Source organism: Cucurbita pepo, chromosome LG20, assembly GCF_002806865.2.
Source record: "Cucurbita pepo subsp. pepo cultivar mu-cu-16 chromosome LG20, ASM280686v2, whole genome shotgun sequence".
NCBI lineage: Eukaryota > Viridiplantae > Streptophyta > Magnoliopsida > Cucurbitales > Cucurbitaceae > Cucurbita > Cucurbita pepo.
The window spans coordinates 4905610-4927671 of record NC_036657.1 but is presented as its reverse complement, the minus strand read 5'-3'; the positions used below and the strand labels follow the sequence as shown (position 1 = coordinate 4927671).

Sequence of the window (22062 nt, the reverse complement as noted above, 5' to 3'; positions counted from 1 at the left end):
ATTATTGTTCTTGCTCCTCCTCTCAAGAGCTACCATTGTGTTCCTTCAATGGCTACTATCTCTAAAGCTATCTCAAGTTGATCATCCGATGGAGATAGCACTATTTCGTTGAAGGTCGCATGCTCAAAAGATAGTAGGTGAAACAGTTGGTTAATGGCTTCAAGACTCCAATCAACTATTTTTCCTCTCATTGTTGTTGTGTACCATTCTACTTCATCAATATGTGCGTAAAACTCCTTCACTATAATTACCATTGTTGGCTTTTTGGCCCTTGATCTCACTTTAATTAATTTCAATCAATTAATTGATTGATGTTTTGATGATAACAAACCTACCTTTAATTATTAACTATTTTCAGTATTTTGAAATGTCCACCGTATAAGGTCAGGAATAACGATTACAATGACTTTCCAATTACTCAAATTAGAGCTAAAACGAAGAAATTAGAGTCGAGACAACATACCCGACGTGATGATGTGGCCGCAAAATCAAAATGATGGACAAATCAAAATATATGAAAGTATGACATTTATAATGTTGGAAGAGTAACAAATGGTGGAGTTTTTCATATTATTATATTTCTAAATAAAATTATTTTTACAAAATATAAATTTGAATATAACCGTTACTCACATCTATTTTATTATTACTATATTATATTATTATATTATTATATTTTAAAATTTTGGTAGTTACTCACATAATTTTTATTATTATTATATTATTATATTTATAATAAATTTTAAATTTTCATTTGACCATTACTCACATTACTTTTTATTATTATTATATTAAAATTTTGAAATAAATGAATTTAGAAAATTTTCTTATTTATTTACTTTTAATCTCCGCCTTCTATTATTCCTAACACAATCCAATTGTCAATATTCAATCCTACATTTTGCCACTTTTCTCCTCTATATAAACTCATCTTCCCCACATTTTAAAACACAACTTACATACATTCTCTAATCCTCATTTGTTCAAAGTCTTCATTGTTTGTTGCTCTCTCCAAGCTTACAAGTTTATTTCTCTTCATCTTATTCTTGAGAGGAATTATTATTGTATTGTGAGGAAATAGTTGAGTGTCTCAAATTGTAAATCTACTCTTTGAAAGAGTTGTGGTGTGTTATTATCAAACTTAAATACTTGTATCGGTTTGATCCTGCATCGTGGAAAGGATTGAGNCTACTCTTTGAAAGAGTTGTGGTGTGTTATTATCAAACTTAAATACTTGTATCGGTTTGATCCTGCATCGTGGAAAGGATTGATGTCACGACCCGATTTTCGAGGCTTCGAAAAACCGAATCGTGACTAAAAAGACGAAATCGAAAACAAACAAAAGGAAAATAAAAGAAAAGAAAACCAAAGTAAAAAGATAAAAATACTTTGAATTAAAACAAAAGAGAGAAATTTTGTTTGTTAATTATTACCAAAGAAATTGCAAATATAAAATGAAATACAAAAGACTCTAAAAGACCGAAAAGGGACTGACGCTCCGGAATGACCCCCTCTGTGACTGTATAGCTCTCAAACGCTTCTTTACCTCGACCAGCAGCCAGTAAACACCTGAGAAAAATAAAGGAGAACGGGATGAGTATAAAAATTATACTCAGTAAGCCACCTACTTGTAGGCTCTCTTCGCATCTTAATTTAACAGAACTACCATGGTTTCCTAATTCGGTTCTAGAACATCAGGTTCTAACTTTAGTCTCTTGGGGCTTGCCCCTTAGGTTTCACCGGTTCATCGTCCTTTCATTAGTCACCTAGAGGTCCCTTATGCCAAGCTGATATGATCGGTATCTCTCTATGAGGCGCTACCTCTACATGGCTATCTAGGACTACATGGTATCTAGCCTAGGGGTGTGCTGAATACCCCTACGCCCATATAGTCCTCCTATGGGGGGNATCTAGCCTAGGGGTGTGCTGAATACCCCTACGCTCATATAGTCCTCCTATGGAGGGCGCAACCCAACCCGTTCCCATGCAGCTAATGGGCTGTACGACGTGGGGACACATTTCCCATGCGAAATGGCTAAGAGCAGTAAGGACTGATCAGGGACCCTTGGTCCTCCCACGAAGCTATAGATACCGTTCTCACGCTAGCAATCTATGAACCCTCCTAGGTGCTTTCTTGTCGTGGTAAACCGCTAAGTTTCTAGGGCAAAATTAAGTCTGTCTAGAGCGGCATATCGCTCCTAACAGAAATTCTCTAATCTTATCATAGAAATGGGCCCTAGCAATTAACAGAGGGTGCATGCAATCTTCTTCTAACATCATAGTATGTAATTCATGCAAACTAGGCATACCGGCTCAACGGGGCGACGACCTCCATCAAGCACCCAGAGCACGAAGTTCGCGCTCAATGGGGCGAATTCGTCCATCAAGCACCCGAAACCCGGCATACACAATTCTAACATAAATTAAACGCATGCATACGTACAACGGAAGCTTAAGGCATACAAGCAACACTCAGATAATTCACCCAACACATCATAACTATCCATCTAATTAATCTCATTCATGGAGAGCTAATTTAAAGCAAAATTACTAACATGCATACATACAATCCAAGCGAACCCTACAAGTATTTCTTTCTAAATACCGGGTGGTGACTTACCTGGTTGACGCGTGCCCTTTTTGCTAGCGTTTTTTTGCCCGTGAGGTGTCCAAAAGTACTGATTTCTTTAAATTAGGTCCCTATTCACGTAAGAACAGTATTAGAACTGGAACCGGGACAAAAATCGGGCAAACAGAAAGCAACCGGGCCAAATTGGCCGTTCCACGCGCGCTCACGCGCCAGCAGCATGCTAGGAGTGCGTGGCCACGCACGCGGGAAGGCGCCAGTCGCAGGCTGTACGCGCGCCCGCTTCCGCGTAGTCGCGGGTCGGCCGGTCCGGTCGGCTCAGCTCGCGTCGCGGTTTGGCCCGACTTGCGGGCGACACGTGTCGAANGTAGTCATAGTTATCACTTTTCCAGGACAAACATCAAAATTTTTTTTTTTTTCTTCTTCTTTCTTCTCTGCCCTCTGAAAACCGAAACACAACCCTCTTTTCCGATTTTCATATCTTTCGATCCGTAGATCGGATTGACATGATTCCTTCGGCAAAGTTTTAGATCGTGTTACGAGATACGTCCTCGTATTTTTTTCGTAATTTTCGCTTAACTACCAGACGAGTTAAGAAGGTCAGAATTTCGCTCACCGTTCTCAGACGACTCTCGGATCTCCGCCTTCGGGTTGAGGTCTCGGCCAAACTTCTTCACAGATCATGCGTAGAGTTGTTTCTAGATGAATATATCAAGATTTCAGATCTTGATTCACAAAGAAAAACCGTAGATCTGAGAAAACGTTCAAGATCCTTACCTTGCGGGTTTTTCGACTTCTTGATGAAAAATGGGACTCCGGCCATCCACATTCTCTTTTCCCTTCCAAGAAAGTCTCTCTGCATGATCTTCACCTCCTTGCAACATGATGTTCACCGGAATAGACTCCGACAGTAGGTTTCGGTGAGTCTTCCGGCGGTTCATCCTTTCTCCTCTCTCTAGGTTCTCTCTACCCCTTTCTCTCACTATCTCTCTTTTGCAAGATTATGGATGGGGTTTCGTTTGGACCCCTTAGGTGGTTGGAGGGGCAAATTTACCTATTTGCCCCTCTCAACTTTTCCTATATTTTTTTTTTCTTTTTCTTCTTTCTTCGGGTATTACAATTGAGTTTGTTCTTGAACTCGTAAAAAGAGCGGTGTAGCGGTTTGGCTCTGATCCGTGGAAAGAGTTGAGAAAGTTCTTTATTCAAATTCCCAAGAGGCGCTTGGGGAGTGGAGTAGGTCGAGTTTGACCGAACCACTATAAAATTACGGTGTCATTTTCTCTAACTCTTTCCTATTTAATTTCAAAATTATTATTGTGATTTATTGCATGTTCTACTTGATTATTGTTTTGACTTGAATTATTTTGTTCTAGTAATTATCATCTTCTACTTATTTGTAAAAAGTTTCATCATTAAAAAAAAAAAAATAATCACGTTTAAACACTTTTATCGTTAAAACCCTATTCACCCCCCTCTAGGGTTGCCATACCAATCCAACAATTGGTATCAGAGCGGGTTTNTGTTATTATCAAACTCAAATACTTGTATCGGTTTGATCCTGCATCGTGGAAAGGATTGAGTTTTTTCTTGAACTCGTAAAAAGAGCGGCGTAGCAGTTTGGCTCTNGCGGGTTTCTCTTATAGATTTTTTATATAAACTTTATTGTTCGAGCTTATGGCCAACCTATGTGTTAAAAATGGTTTTAGTGAAGGACAATCAACTTCGAGACCCCTTATTTTGATGGAACAAATTATACATGTTGGAAAGCTAGAATGAAAATTTATTTGCAATCGGTTGATTATCAATTATGGTTAAATGTTAGGAATGGTCCTTACATTCCAATAAAAATTGTTAATAATATTGAGGTGCCTAAATTAGAAGAAGAATTTGATGAGCATGATATGAAAAAATGTTCTTTGAATGCTAGTGCTATCAATGGTCTTTATTGTGCTTTAAGTAATGATGAATTTAATAGAGTATGTATGTGTTCTTCGGCATATGAAATTTGGAAAACTCTTGAAGTAACTCATGAGGGAACAAATCAAGTTAAAGAAACAAAAATTAGCATGTTAGTTCATAATTATGAACTATTTAAAATGGAGGAAAATGAACCTATTGGTGATATGTTTACTAGATTTACTAATATTCTAAATGCTTTGAAAAATCTTGGAAAAGTATATTCTACTCCCGAAAATGTGAGAAAAATTCTTAGGTCTCTACCTAAAAGTTGGGAGGCAAAAGTGACGGCGATTCAAGAAGCAAAGGATCTCACAAAGCTTCCTTTGGATGAACTCTGATTGTCCTCTCCTCAAATCATCTAAGAAATCCAAGAAGAAAGCAATGAAGGCTACTTGGGATGATAGTGATGAAAGTGCAAGTGGAAGTGATGAAGAAGTAGCAAATTTTTGCTTCATGGCTCATAGTGACAAAGAGGATGAACAAGAAGATGAGGTAACTCTTGAATCTCTTTCTTATCATGAATTATTTAAACTTGTTGAAGAGATGACAATTGACTTAGAAAAACTTAGTTCAAAGTATTTTGTGCTTCAAAAGAAATATAAGACTTCCATCATTGAAAATAAGTTTTTATTAAAAGAAATTTCTTGCTTAAAAGAGAAGGATCATAATATCATTAAAATTGATGTACCTTGTGAAAAGCATGTATTTGATTGTGATGAGAAGAATGCATTAATTGATAAAGTCAAGTTTCTAGAGCAGGATTGTTGTGAAAAAGATAAATTAATTAAATTGTTGAAAGAAAATGAATCAAATAATTTGGTGATAAAAGAGGATTAGGCTATATTGATGAATGTTCTACACCTTCAAGTTCTAAAACAATATTTGTTAAAGCATCCCCTATCTTGTCTAAATCTAACACATGTAAATTTGTATCTAAGTATGATAAATCTAGATTTGTGCCTATATGTCATTATTGTGGTGTTGAAGGTCATATTAGACCTAAGTGCTTTAAATTGAAAAATTCTCAAAATATTCATTTAGGAAGAAAAGTTTCTCAAAATACAAAGTTTAACCATGTTTTAAAAAATAATTTCTCGAATAAAAATAGAATACACAAATTTAGTCCAAGAAATAAATTCTTGTATAATGTTGTTTGTTTCTCGTGTGGCAAGTTTGGACACAAAGTTATTCTTGTTACTTATCCAAATACAATGTTTTTAATATGAATGCAAATATGAAATGGATTCCTAAATTTGTGAATACTAACTTTCTAGGACCCAAACAAGTATGGGTACGAAAAGGTCAATTTTGAATATCTTTGTTTTTAGGTTTGTTTGAAAGCCTCCCAGAAAAATAAGTGGTACTTGGATAGTGGTTGCTTAATACACATGACGGGTAATCCATCCAAGTTTGTGAATCTTTCCTAGAAGGATGGTGGCTTAGTAACGTTTGGTGATAACCAGGGTAAAATAATTGGTAAGGGTACTATGGGTAATGACTCTTATACTCTCATTGAAAATATATTGTTAGTTGATGGTTTAAAGCATGACTTACTTAGCATGAGTCAATTATGTGATAAAGGTTTTAGAGTTGTATTTGATAAGAATAATTGTATAATTGAAAATGCTAGTGATAGGAAAGTTTTGTTTGTAGGAAATAGAGATGATAATGTGTATACTATTGATTTGAATAATTGTCCTACAAATGATAAATGTCTTTCGGTTTTGCTTGATAACTCTTGGCTATGGCATAGAAGACTAGGATATGCTAGTATGCACTTGATTTCAAATATTTCAAAAAATTCATTAGTTAGAGGTCTTCCTCAACTTAAATTTGAAAAAGATAAAATTTGTGATGCTTGTCAAATGGGTAAATTTCAAAAAACTCATTAGTTAGAGATCTTCCTCAACTTAAATTTGAAAAACATAAAATTTGTGATGCTTGTCAAATGGGTAAACAAACTAAGTCTTCTTCAAATCTAAAAATATGATTTCTACTATTAGATCTCTTCAACTACTCCATATAGACTTATTTGGCCCTTCTAAAATAGCTAGTTATGGAGGAAACTATTATGTTTTGTGTGATAGTTGATGATTTTTCAACATTTACTGGGGTTTTGATGATAAAACATAAGAATGATGTTTTAAAAAGATTTGCTAGTTTTGTAAAAAGAGTTCAAAATGAAAAAGGGTTTTTAATTACTAAAATTAGGAGTGAGTGTTGCCTTTGAAAAAATTTATGAAGATAATGGTTTTTCTCATGACTTCTCGTCTCCAGNGTAGAATTTCCTCATCATGTCTATAAGTTGAAAAAGGCTTTTTATGGCTTAAAACAAGCTCCAAGAGCTTGGTATGATAGACTTAGTAATTTTTTATTCNTTAATTAGATCTTCATTAGATAAAACTCCTTATGAACTTTGGCATAACAAAATTCCAAATGTTGGATATTTCAAAGTTTTTTGTTGCAAATGTTTTATTTTGAACAACAAAGAAAACGTTGGAAAATTTGGTTCAAAAACGGATATTGGTATTTTTCTTGGTTATTCATCTACTAGTAAAGCTTATAGAGTTTTCAATAAGAGAACTTTAGTTATCGAGGAATCTATGCATGTGGTATTTGATGAATCTTGCAATAATATTTCTAATGAGTCTATTTGTAGTGATGATTTAGAAAGAAATTTTGGAGATTTACTTGTTAATAACAAAGGCAAAGAAATTGGTTAAGTAAAGGAGAGGTGAGCTTAAAGGAGGAAGGTTCTTCATCCATGCCAAAAGTATGGAGGTATGCCTTATCTCATCCCAAGGACTTGATTCTTGGTGATCTCAAACAAGGTGTGAAAACTCGTTCTTCTATTAATTTATTTAATAATCTTGCTTTTGTTTCTCAAATTGAACCAAAAAGTCTTAAGGATGCCGAAAATGATGAGTTTTGGATTTTAGGTATGCAAGAAGAACTAAATTAATTTGAGAGGAACAAAGTTTGGGAATTAATCCCTAGGCCCTCTAATACTTCTATTATTAGAACAAAATGGATTTTTAGAAATAAAATGGATGAAAATGGGAATATCATTAGAAATAAAGCTAGGCTTGTAGCTGAAGTTATTGTCAAGAGGAAGGCATAGATTATGAAGAAACTTTTGCACCCGTGGCTAGATTAGAAGCTATTAGAATGTTACTTGTTTTTGCTTCTTACAAAAATTTTGTATTGTATCACATGGATGTGAAAAGTGCGTTTTTGAATGGTTATATTATGGAGGAAGTTTATGTAGAACAACCTCCCGGATTTGAAAATGTAGAATTTCCTCATCATGTCTATAAGTTGAAAAAGGCTTTTTATGGCTTAAAACAAGCTCCAAGAGCTTGGTATGATAGACTTAGTAATTTTTTATTCGGAATGATTTTAAAATGGGTAAACTCGACACTACACTCTTTATTAAGATTAAAGAAAACGAGATGCTATTAGTGCAAATATATGTGGATGATATCATATTTGTTCTACTAATTCTTCCTGATGTGAAGAATTTTCTAAATGTATGCACAGTGAGTTTGAGATGAGTATGATGGGAGAACTTCGTTTCTTTCTTGGACTTCAAATCAAACAACTCAAGGATAGTATCTTCATCAATCAAGAGAAATACACTAAAGATTTGCTCAAAATGTTCAAGTTCAATGGAGGTAAGATTGCAAGCNCGTTCTTCTATTAATTTATTTAATAATCTTGCTTTTGTTTCTCAAATTGAACCAAAAAGTCTTAAGGATGCCGAAAATGATGAGTTTTGGATTTTAGGTATGCAAGAAGAACTAAATTAATTTGAGAGGAACAAAGTTTGGGAATTAATCCCTAGGCCCTCTAATACTTCTATTATTAGAACAAAATGGATTTTTAGAAATAAAATGGATGAAAATGGGAATATCATTAGAAATAAAGCTAGGCTTGTAGCTGAAGTTATTGTCAAGAGGAAGGCATAGATTATGAAGAAACTTTTGCACCCGTGGCTAGATTAGAAGCTATTAGAATGTTACTTGTTTTTGCTTCTTACAAAAATTTTGTATTGTATCACATGGATGTGAAAAGTGCGTTTTTGAATGGTTATATTATGGAGGAAGTTTATGTAGAACAACCTCCCGGATTTGAAAATGTAGAATTTCCTCATCATGTCTATAAGTTGAAAAAGGCTTTTTATGGCTTAAAACAAGCTCCAAGAGCTTGGTATGATAGACTTAGTAATTTTTTATTCGGAATGATTTTAAAATGGGTAAACTCGACACTACACTCTTTATTAAGATTAAAGAAAACGAGATGCTATTAGTGCAAATATATGTGGATGATATCATATTTGTTCTACTAATTCTTCCTGATGTGAAGAATTTTCTAAATGTATGCATAGTGAGTTTGAGATGAGTATGATGGGAGAACTTCGTTTCTTTCTTGGACTTCAAATCAAACAACTCAAGGATAGTATCTTCATCAATCAAGAGAAATACACTAAAGATTTGCTCAAAATGTTCAAGTTCAATGGAGGTAAGATTGCAAGCACTCCCATGAACACATCCACTAAGCTTGACAAGGATGAAAAAGGTAAAAGTGTGGATATTAAAGCTTATCGAGGTATGATTGGATCTTTACTTTACTTGACCGCTAGTAGACCCGATATTATGTTTAGTGTATGTCTTTGTGCTAGATTTCAATCTTGTCCTAAGGAATCTCATTTATATGCGGTTAAGAGAATATTTAAATATTTGCTTGGAACTATTGATTTAGGATTGTGGTATCCTAGAAATGTTGAATTTAAATTGGTAGGATATTCTGATGCGGATTTTGCCGAAAGCTTACTTGATCGTAAAAGTACTAGTGGAACTTGTCAATTTCTTGGTAGTTCCTTAGTTTCTTGGTTTAGTAAAAAGCAAAATTCGGTTGCCTTATCTACTACCGAAGCGGAATATATTGCGGTTGCTAGTTGTTGTGCTCAAATTCTTTGGATGAAACAAACTCTTTGTGATTTTGGATTAAAGTTTGATACTGTGTCTATATTTTGTGATAATACAAGTGCTATTAATTTAACCAAAAATCCTATTCATCATTCTAGAACTAAACATATTGACATTAGACATCACTTTATTAGAGAGCATGTGCAAAATGGACATATTGTTCTTGATTTTGTAAACTCTAATAATCAACTAACCGATATTTTCACCAAGCCATTGAATGGAGAAAATTTTTGCAAAAATAGGCTTGAGCTTGGTATTATTCTTTGTGATATATCTTGAATTTTATAATCTTGTTTATAATTATTGAATGCATGTTCTTAGGGGGAGCCATTATGTCTTTCTTAAATGTATTCTTTTTGAATTGTTCTTTTTTATGATTACAAAGGGAAGAAAATTAAGAATTCTATGCTCTAACTTTTTGTTTTATAAAATTAAGAAAAATATGCTCTAAGTTTGCTGTTTTATAATTTATGAATCATTTACTTGTTGTGATGTTTCATAATTTTTTGAGGCATTAATATAGGGGGAGAATATGCTCTTGAGTGAAATTTATGATAATATATTAGCATGTATGGATATTATTACATGGATGATGTATTACCTTGATTTTTATGAATTTTTCTTGAAATGGTTTGTCATCGTAAAAAATGGGGAGATTGTTGACTTTTTGGCTCTTGATCTCACTTTAATTAATTTCAATCAATTAATTGATTGATGTTTTGATGATAACAAACCTACCTTTAATTATTAACTATTTTCAGTATTTTGATCTGTCCACCGTATAAAGTCAGGAATAACGATTACAATGACTTTCCAATTACTCAAATTAGAGCTAAAACGAAGAAATTAGAGTCGAGACAACATACCCGACGTGATGATGTGGCCGCAAAATCAAAATGATGGACAAATCAAAATATATGAAAGTATGACATTTATAATGTTGGAAGAGTAACAAATGGTGGAGTTTTTCATATTATTATATTTCTAAATAAAATTATTTTTACAAAATATAAATTTGAATATAACCGTTACTCACATCGATTTTATTATTACTATATTATATTATTATATTATTATATTTTAAAATTTTGGTAGTTACTCACATAATTTTTATTATTATTATATTATTATATTTATAATAAATTTTAAATTTTCATTTGACCGTTACTCCCATTACTTTTTATTATTATTATATTATATTATTATTATATTAAAATTTTGAAATAAATGAATTTAGAAAATTTTCTTATTTATTTACTTTTAATTTCCGCCTTCTATTATTCCTAACACAATCCAATTGTCAATATTCAATCTTACATTTTGCCACTTTTCTCCTCTATATAAACTCATCTTCCCCACATTTTAAAACACACAACCTCTTCATCTTATTCTTGAGAGGGATTATTATTGTATTGTGAGGAAATAGTTGTGAGTGTCTCAAATTGTAAATCTACTCTTTGAGAGAGTTGTGGTGTGTTATTATCAAACTCAAATACTTGTATCGGTTTGATCCTGCATCGTGGAAAGGATTGAGTTTTTTCTTGAACTCGTAAAAAGAGCGGCGTAGCAGTTTGGCTCTGATCCGTGGAAAGAGTTGAGAAAGTTCTTTATTCAAATTCCCAAGAGGCGCTTGGGGAGTGGAGTAGGTCGAGTTTGACTGAACCACTATAAAATTACGGTGTCATTTTCTCTAACTCTTTCCTATTTAATTTCAAAATTATTATTGTGATTTATTGCATGTTCTACTTGATTATTGTTTTGACTTGAATTATTTTGTTCTAGTAATTATCATCTTCTACTTATTTGTAAAAAGTTTCATCATTAAAAAAAAAAATAATCACGTTTAAACACTTTTATCGTTAAAACCCTATTCACCCCCCTCTAGGGTTGCCATACCAATCCAACAACCATAGCTTGCTCCCTATGGTGATAGAACATCTCCCACCCTAGATCGTTGATGGTGTTAAGAAAGGATTCAGGAGAAGTAGGGTAGAATGTGGGAAACCTTCTTTCCAGCAATACTACCCTTGACTTAAGGATCTCGTATCTGTTGTACGCCTCCATGGTTGTAAATATTTCTCTTTGTGTCGGGAGGTTCTCCATTTTTTATTGTCTTTTTTTCTTCGTTTCGAACTGGTGCCAGTTAGGAATAAGTCTTGATTTATCTCTTGTAATTATCTTATTATACTTCTCCTTCCCTTGCATTGCTTTTTTTTCCTCTGGTTCTCAGTGCAATGATTGTCGGTTGCAACCTAAATTTTTATCTAAGTTTGAAGATGAATTGATAGTATTGTGTGATCTCTTTAGTGAAAGTAGTTGCTATATAATTAAAAAACTATACCTTGTGCAACCGTCGGTTTAGCTTCTCAACCTATCTAGTTCATGTCCTTTCACTACTCTCCTATTTTTTGTGAATGGTGTCTTTTCTTGATAGCAGGTTGCTTTACTCTTTTTTTTTGTTCATGCATCAGGTTGTTGTATCCTTTTCTTTGCTTTTGTGCAGTAAGTTGTTGTCTTTTCTTGAGTTAGAGAAGTCGAACTGGATAAGCCAAGGAGTCGTCGGAACGAAAACAAACTCACATCTAAATAAAATACAACCCCAAAATGATCCTAATTACCTTACTCAGGGTTGAAAGCAGGTCTAAAAGGGTCAAAATGGTAGAAATCGGGCCAAAATTGGAGAAGTCGAGGAGTCGTTGGAGCGTCGTCAAAACAACGCCGCTAGCCGTTTACGCCAAGCCGAACCGAGGGAGTGCCTGCACCGCTAGGTGCCACGTGGCAACAACAGGACACACCACGTAGTGCAGGTTGCATCAGGTTGAAGCTTGTTACATATGTGACATGGTCAATATTAAGCTATTAAAGAGATTTTTTTAGTGACTACAATAAGTTTATGGTTAAATTAAGAAAACTCAATTCCTAGACCAAATTTAGGGGGTGCATGGTCAATGTTGGATTGGGTTGAGGGATTTTTTTTTTTTCCAAACCCAAAAGTTTGGGTTGGTTAGATAGGTAACCCAACCCAACCCCAAAATTTTCACAACCCAACCCTCTATTTTCAGGTTGGGTTCAGGTTGTTAAAAAAATTATTTTTTTAAAAAAGTTTTATTTATCCACCATTTATAATTATTCCGATACAATCTTAAATAAAAGATAATTAAAAGTTCATAAACAAACACAAATCAATCTATAATTATTCACAAAAAAAATATAATTATTTCGATACAATCTTAAATAAAAGATAATTAAAAGTTCATAAACAAACACAAATCAATGTATAATTATTCACAAAAAAAAATATAATTATTCCGATACAATCTTAAATAAAAGATAATTAAAAGTTCATAAACAAACACAAATCAATCTATAATTATTCACAAAAAAAAATAATAATAAATTCAATCAAGAACATCGAGCGAAAGTGGTTAATATTGTCATAAACTAAAGACAATTAAAAGATTGACACTTATTGGGAATTGGTTAAAGTAAAAAAAAAAAAATACAAGGATAAATCATGAAATTAAAAAAAGCAATAAAAATGATTAGTTTAAAAATACTATATATAACCAAATAAAAAATATATTATAATTGAAATAACTTCAATTAGGATGAAGTTAGATGATGAGTGAGAGAGCGGCAAACTATTAAAAAAAAACATATATATCAATTATGATATAATAATGTTGTAATAAATGGATAATAAATACATTGAAATTTAAAATTACTTGTCTCAATTTTATTACAAAATCGTTAAATCAATTTAAACTAATTTTTTATTGATCCAATTTTGTCTCCACTAATTTTGATGTCAAAAAATTTCTAAAATAATAAATAAAATTCTCTCTCATACTAAAAAAAATATTAAAAAAAATTAGATACTAAAAATAATAAAATAAAATAATAAGGTTGGATTAATATATATATATATAAATAAATAAAAGAAACTAAATAAAATTGAAAACTAAAAAGAAGGATATTAAAACAATAAGAATTAAGGTATTTGATTAGGGTCAAACAAGTATGAGTGTTTTAAATGAGGGCAAATTACCACTTTAGCAAACTAGTGTGAATCTCTTAGTATATTTTATATATTTTTATTTGGTTCGGGTCAACCCCCGAGGGTTTTGTCCTATGAACCTGAAATCAAACCGAGTTAGTTCGGGATTAGAAAAATGAACTCAAACCAACGCGAAAAGCTAATCCAACCCAACCCTTGTAGTCCGGGTTGGATTGGTCCTAGTTGTCGGGTTGAATGTACACCTCTAGCCAAACTCATCTCCCAAATGTTCTCATATGGTGTATTTGAAATGCGAGTTTAGGTATAAATTTACTTGACATACAGATGATGAGAATGAAGAATGCAGTTTTTATACTTACATTTTAAGTTAATAGAAAAAAATATCTCTTAGCTCATGTATTTAAATAAAAATTTTTGAATTGGTTAAATAAACCTTTATCGGAAGTACACTACATGTTTGAGGGGTCAAATTAAGGATGAAAAACTTTGTCTGAATAACGGGCTTAACTTTCAAATCCAGTCAAAAGGATAGAAAACTGTCTAAATTATGGCTTGACTTCCAAATCCAAAGACGACGTGAAGCCTATCTCTCAAACGTTATCATATGATGTATTTGAAATACGGGTTCAACTTCACAAGTTGGGATATTGATAGTCTAATTCTAAAACTTTAATTTTGACTAAAATTTAAGTAGATTGGGTGAGACACATTTTAATTTTTCTTTCAAGAAAAAATTGAAATGGATTAAATTGACTTGAGTTTAACTGAATCACAGGGTGATAATTTATCTCTCAAATGTTTTCATGTGATGTATTTGAAGTGCGGGTTCGAGTTCACACGTTTGGGCTCAAGAAGTCTAGTTGAAGAAATCTATTTTTGACTAAAGTTTAGTAGATTAAGTGATACACATTTTAATTTTTGTAATAACAAAGAATTGCAGTGTTCATCCTCTCCTCTGAAAAACACAGTCATAGTCTTGCATGTTAAGATGAGAAGTATTGAAATTTAGGGAAAACAACAAATCCAAAATAATTTAAAACGATGAAATGCAAAACAACCTATTCAAACCTATGACTAAGTATTTAAATATAAGTATATCCTATGCACTTGCAACAGTCTCGGCTCACGATACCCCCGTACTCTATACATGTGCATCTTGCCTTTACCTGAAAAAATGATGTAGCACATGACCCGAGTATTTTGAACAATACTCAATAAGTGGGCCCACTATAGAGGACCATGCAAATGCAAATACATGCAATCACGCTCTTCGAAGCTATCTCTATTCTCTAGGGGTGGCCTCTAATCTCGAACAAATTGGATGTGTAGTACTTCCTTACACACGACCCACACGTACGAGTGTGAATGTCCAGTGGGCTCACACACCCCCTGGATCCTCTGGTCAAGCTAATCTATAGCGACGTTCGGAGGTCAGCGGAACTCGATAGTGTCATGCTCCCCATGAATACCATCATCATCATCATACTGTGCACGTCCACACTCATCGTCTTTGGGGAAGTATTCCTATGTGATAACTCTCTAGAAGTAGAGTCATATCGAGTCTTTTGTAATTAATATTGCACTTCTATTCACCATTTTCTCATTTATTACCTCATTTATCCTACTTAGTGAGAATAAAATCGTTTATTGCGGTTCAACATGAAAAAAAATATGATTTGACATAAATCGATCTTAATTGTACATTTTATTGAGGTATGTGATAAAATTTCAGACATTTATGTTCAACGAGTAGCAAATTTGGAAACAAATGGGGGATGACATGGAAATTTTAAATCCACAATGAGGAATCCAAGTGGGTCATTGGCTAACCAATGAGTAACATCTATGTTGACAACTTACTCCATTTCAGCCCTAAAGAGAAACTCATTCTCAATATAAAAGGAAAAAGAAGACCAAGAGAAGAGACACACTTTTTGGGGAGAAAAATCGAATTACACACCAGCAGCCTCTGCTGCAGTCACTGTTGTGAAACTAGAGAAGAAGAAGAAAACCCTAATCCAGCAGCTGTTGACAGCAGAAGGAAAAGGAGACCAACAAGGATTGATTAGGACAAAGAGGTGAACGTGAGAGCTGAAGAGAAGGAAACTTCAATTGACGAAGGACAACAAACTTGGAAAACTCTCTATTTTCTTATTCCATCAATTTTACATGATGAAGATGCGGATTCCTCTATTTAATTCAGTTTGTATGGAGAGCTAAACTTAATAGGGGAGGTGAGAGTGTTTTATATAGTTTAAGTATGTTGACGGTATGATTTTAGTTTATTAAAGAGTTGGTGTTAATGATTTACATGTATGTTTAATTAGCTACTTTACATACATAGTTGTTCTCTTATTCGGGAGAAGAGAGGGAGCAATGAAATCCTCTTCAATACTCTAGTTCCATAGCAAGGAGACTTGAAGGGTAATAAAAGGGTTAGAAATAATTCTTCTCCTAGAGCTTTGTTAATAGAAATTACAACGATTATGGAAATAATCACTATTCATGACCCTCGGAAGTGGGCTTGAGAATCTATTAAAAGGAACTAAAATCTACCACAAAACTCAACAACTGATCTAATTAATCTCCTCTTAGCTGAACCTTCCTCATTATAGTTGATTTTCTCATCATTTCTTGTTTTTCGACAGCAGTGACACTCTGTTTTAGTTTCGTTTAAATAGTTAAAATCTCCAACACCCATTCGAATGTTACCGAAAATCTCACTTAATTTCCAGCAATAAAATTAACCAAAACAATAGGTTACTTGTGGAATCAATAATTTACTTATTACTTGCTACTTGTGATAGTGTATACTTGCACTTATTCTTGTGAATTTTACATCATTTTATTATAGACATCCACAAGCAAACAAGTCTTTGGCGCCGTTGCCAGAGAACCTAATTTGGTTATTTTACTTATTGTAGATTTTCGTGNAAAAAAAAAAAAAAAAAAAAGAAGCCATAGTAAGCTGAATTCTCTACTGCTGAATTTACTGCTACATAATTATATTTACTGCTGCAGAATTCTGTGCATGAGTACCTACGGGTTTGAAACCTATTTTTGATCTCGAAAGAGATAACCTTTAGACAAAAGTTGAGGGAGAAAAAGAAAATGGCAGAACAGAATATACAGCAAATGGCCCAACTAAATCGGGAGTTTGAAAATTCAGTGATGATGGCTAATCAAGAGAGAATTACTGCTAATGCCATTCATTTAGCAGATGATAGAGAAAGTGTAATCCGAGCATATGCACACCCAGCTGTGGAAGAGCTAAATCTGTGCATTATTAGACCCGAAATGCAAGCAACCACGTTTGAGCTAAAGCCCGTGATGTTTCAAATGTTGCAAACCATTGGGCAATTTCATGGACTACCGTCGGAAGATCCCCACCTACATCTAAAGTCATTTTTGGGAGTTAGTGACTCATTTCGATTTCAAGGAGTGGATAAAGACGTGATTAGATTGAGCTTATTCCCTTATTCTTTGAGGGATGATGCTAAATCATGGTTGAATACCTTAGCACCGAGAACAATTGATTCTTGGAATAGTCTAGCAGAGAAATTTTTTATCAAGTACTTTCCACCCATTAGAAATGCACGGTTCAGAAATGAGATTTTTGCTTTTCAACAGTTTGAAGATGAGACATTAAGTGAAGTTTGGGAAAGATTTAAGGAGATGCTTAGGAAGTGTCCTCACCGTGGACTACATCATTGTATACCAATGGAGACTTTCTACAATGGATTAAATATTGCTACTAAACAAGTAATTGATGCTTCCACCAATGAAGCTATTTTGTCAAAGACATACAATGAAGCATATGAGATTTTAGAGAGAATAGCATCTAACAATTGTCAATGGGCCGATGTGAGAAGCAACCCAGGAAAGAAGACTCGAGGAGTACTTGAAGTTGATGCTCTGTCCTCTATCAATGCTCAACTAGCTTCGATGACTAATATTTTACAAAATCTAGCGTTGGGGCAAGACTCCATGATCAAAGCACTAGTCCATACAGCTGCTGTAATTAACCAGACAGTAGCCGAATCTTGTGTATATTGTGGAGAGGAACACACCTTTGATCAATGTCCAAGCAATCCGGCCTCAATTTTCTATGTCGGGAATCAAGCTAGTTAAGGCAACCCATAAAATAACCCCTTCTCAAATACTTATAATCTGGGGTGGAGAAATCATCCAAATTTCTCATGGAAGGGACAAGGCTCGTACAACCAACAAATGCCATCTAAAGCAAATTACCCTCCAGGATTTGGATTACAAAATCAATTGGCTTATAGTTCTCAACAAGTCAACACCCAAGAGAAAGGAACTACCCAAGCTCAATACACATCAGGAACATCTATTGAGAGCCTAATAAAGGAATATATGGCTAACAATGATGTCGTGATACAAAGTCAACAAGCCTCATTGTGAAATTTGGAAGTTCAAGTAGGTCAATTAGCAACTGAGTTACAAAATAGGCCTCTTGGGAAGCTGCCAACAGACACCGAAACACCAAAAAGAGAAGGCAAAGAGCAATGTCAAGCAATAGAGTTGAGAAGTGGAAAAAAAAATACCCAGCAGGGGAGAAAAAAGTGCAGAACAAGGTGACAGTCATTCCCAAGAAATTGCTGATACACCGCAGAGAAATGAGAAAGCTGCTGTATAGAAATAACACAGTAAGGATTATGCAGAAATTGGGGAGCAGCCTAAAATGCAAACAACAACCAGCAGTGGACAAGAGAGCAGAACATACACACCATCACCTCCTTTTCCACAAAGAATAAAAAGAAAGAAAGAGGAAGCCCATTTTGAGAAGTTTATGGATATTCTGAAGGAAATTCATATAAATATACCACAAATGGAAGCTTTGAAGCAAATGCCAAATTATGTGAAGTTCTTGAAGGATGTACTCACTAATAAAAGGAAGTTTGAAGAATTTAAGGTGGTGTCATTAAATGAAGAGTGTAGTGCAATATTGAAGAACAAGATCGCACTAAATGAGAAAGATCCTGGATCGTTCACTATTCCTGTATCGATTGGAGGAAAGGAGCTAGGAAGAGCATTATGTGACTTGGGAGCAAAGCATCAACTTAATGCCTCTATCTATTTACAAGAAGTTGGGGATTGGAGAGGCTAGACCGACTACAGTCACCTTACAACTAGCCGATAGGTCCATCACTTATCCCGAAGGAAAGATTGAGAACATCTTAATTCAAGTTGACAAATTCATATTTTCTGCAGATTTTATCATTTTAGATTATAAAGCCGATCATGATGTTTCAATTATTTTGGGGAGGCCATTTTTACAGATATGGTAGAAACATTTATGGAGATATTCATGGATGATTTTTCAATTTATGGAGAATCTTTTGAGACTTGTTTGTGCAATCTAGGGAAGGTTCTACAAAGATGTAAAGAGAAGAATCTTGTACTGAATTGGGAAAAATGTCATTTTATTGTTAATGAGGGAATAGTGTTAGGCAACAAGATCTCAAGAAGAGGAATAGAAGTTGATAGAGCCAAGATAGAAACTATCGAAAGATTGAATCCACCTACGTTAGTTAAAGGTATAAGAAGCTTTTTGGTCCATGTAGGGTTTTATAGGAGGTTTATTAAAGATTTCTCCAAGATTGCAAAATCGTTGTGTAGTTTGTTGGAGTCAAATAAAAAATTTGTTTTTGACAAACAATGCATGACTGCCTTCCAAGCATTAAAGACAACGCTGACCACAGCTCCTATAATGTCATCACTCGATTGGAATTCACCATTTGAGTTGATGTGTGATGCTAGTGGCCATGCTGTGGGGGCAATGTTAGGATAGAAAAGGGAAAGGTACTTCATCCTATCTATTATGCTAGTAAAACGTTGAATGAGGCTCAAGTGAATTATACAACCACTGAAAAAGAATTGTTGGCTATAGTATTCGCTGTTGAAAAGTTCAGAGCTTATTTATTTGGAGCGAAGGTGAAAGTGCACACTGACCACGCAGCAATCAAGTACCTAATGATGAAACCGAATGCCAAGCCAACATTAATTAGATGGATTCTACTGTTACAAGAGTTCGAGATAGAAATCGTGGACACAAAAGGAGCTAATAACCACGTAGCGGATCACTTATCTAGAATGGAGAACATGGAAGAAAAGGTCAATAGCAAAGAAATTGATGATGCATTTCCGGATGAACAGCTACTTGGGATATACAGTAGTAGCAGAATGACAGCAACTCCATGGTATGTAAACATAGCAAATTTTTTGGCTTGTGCCATCATACCCGAAGAGAAAAATTATCAACAAAGGAAGAGGTTTTTTCACGAATCCAAAAGTTACATTTGGGATGAACCTTTTCTTTTTAAACAATGTGGAGACGGCATAATGAGAATATGTATTCCAAACAGCGAAATACCAACAATTCTTGGACAATGTCATGCATCTCCATATGGAGGTCATTTTGGAGGGCAAAGGACAGTGAATTCAATTTTAGAAGTGGAACTTTTTGATGTATGGGGCATTGACTTTATGGGACCATTTCCGGCATCTTATGAGAACTTATATATTCTAGTGGCTGTCAACTATGTGTCCAAGTGGGTGGAAGCGAGACCGTACTCAAGTTTTTAAATAGAAAGATATTCACTAGGTTTGGTGTACCAAGAGCATTAATCAGCGATGAGGGCACGCACTTTGAGAAAAATTGATGAATAGTCTTTTAGAGAGATACAATGTAAAATATAGAGTGACGACACCTTATCACCCTCAAACCAATGGGCAAGCAGAGGTCTCCAACAGAGAAATTAAAAGTATTTTGGAAAAGGTGGTACAACCCAACAGGAAAGATTGGTCGGTGAAACTTGATGATGCATTATGGGCATACAGGACAGCCTTTAAAACCCCGTTAGAAATATCTCCTTACAAGCTAGTTTTTGGGAAGGCATGTCATCTACCCCTGGAATTGGAACATAAAGTATTTTGGGCATTAAAGAAGTTAAATTTTGATTATACAACATATGTAGACTTGAGGCGAATGCAACTAAATGAATTGGAAGAATTCAGGCACCTAGCCTACGAAAATGCTAAGATGTACAAAGAAAAAACAAAAATGTGGCATGACAACTAAATTAGGCCTAAGGAATTCTACAAAGGACAAAGAGTGTTGCTATTCAACTCAAGGCTGAAATTATTCCCTGTAAAATTAAAATCAAGATGGTCTAGTCCGTTTATAGTTGAAGAAGTCACTCCCTATGGGGCAATAATGATAAAACATGGAGACGAAAGGAGACCTTTCACAGTGAATGGACAGAGACTGATGCCATATTTGGGTGGAGAAGTAAAAAGAGGCATTGCCTCTTTGAGCTTAAAGAGTGTAAAAATAAAACATTTTGGAGCAAACGGGAGCTGACAAGGAATGGTAACGGGTAACAAACTCCCGAGAAGCCAAGTTAGTTTTTCGTTCTCCTTATATTTATGCACTTTTAATTATTTTTAAATAGTTATCTTCACTTATCTTGGAATGGTAGTTTTTCTTTAGATGTTATTTTACATTTTTATCATGAATGACTGGCATGCCCCACGGAAGTAGCCATTTTTTGGTAGATGAATTAAGAGGATTCTGATGTGGTTAACAAGGCTAATTTCAAAGTAGTAAAGAGGTTAATTACATTTGGTACATACTAAGTTGTAATTAGAATCAAAGTTATTCTCTTTCGGTGTATGCTGCCATGAAGTACCGTGTTGTTCCTCATTTGCATGAATTTGATTTACTTGTTGTGCACTTTCTCACGAAACCTCAAGTCAAAGCACCAACACAAAAAAATGACACCAATTTGCTATCAAACAAGAAAAAGGAAAACTTTGAAAGAAAAAAAAATTACAGCTGCTACATCAAAAAAAAAAAAAAATGACAGCAAACGGTTGTTCTACCCAAAGTAAAGCAGCCTGCGGCTGTCGAGAAGGATGCTGTTAAAAAATAAAAAAGAATAAAAAAAAAAACATATATAATAATTACAGTAGCCTATTGTCAAGAAATGACAGCAGACTACTGTATATAGCAGCCTATTGTCCTTGACAACATACTGCTGTTTTAAAAAAAAAAAAAAATTTTAAAATTGTGGTAGCAGTCTGCTGTATGTTATAATAATAATTAAAAAAAAAAAAAACGAAAAAAATTGTACTTCCACCAGGAGTCATTTTTGTTTTATATACAACCTACTTCCACAAGAGATAACAATTTACCTTCACACTTACAAGCAATAAGGATAAAAATTTAGCTTGCAACCGACAATCATGACACTGAGAACAAGAGGCAAAAAAAACGGTGCAAGGGAAGGAATAAGTGCAGCAAGATGAAGTAGAAGAAATAAATCAAGATCTTTTCCTGACAGGCACCGGTTTGAAACGAAGAGAATGGCAAAAACAAAATTGAGAACCTCCCAACACAAAAATGAATATTCGCAAACGAGGAGGCGTACAACAGGTATGAACTCTTCAAGTCAAGAGTAGTGTTGGTGGAAAGAAGATTCCCA

At 34.2% G+C, this 22062-nt stretch overlaps 1 long non-coding RNA gene and 1 other non-coding gene across 2 annotated transcripts; both read right to left on the bottom strand.

Moving 5' to 3' along the window:
* Positions 1-2662: 2662 nt before the first annotated feature.
* Positions 2663-3691, bottom strand: LOC111783190. Its single transcript, XR_002813318.1, has 3 exons — positions 3365-3691; positions 3204-3285; positions 2663-2700 (listed from the first exon to the last, which is right to left on the bottom strand). It is a non-coding gene; the product is annotated as an uncharacterized LOC111783190 (long non-coding RNA).
* Positions 3692-17150: 13459 nt separating this feature from the next.
* On the bottom strand, positions 17151-17256 carry LOC111783731. Its single transcript, XR_002813414.1, has one exon. It is a non-coding gene; the product is annotated as a small nucleolar RNA R71 (small nucleolar RNA).
* Positions 17257-22062: the final 4806 nt, after the last annotated feature.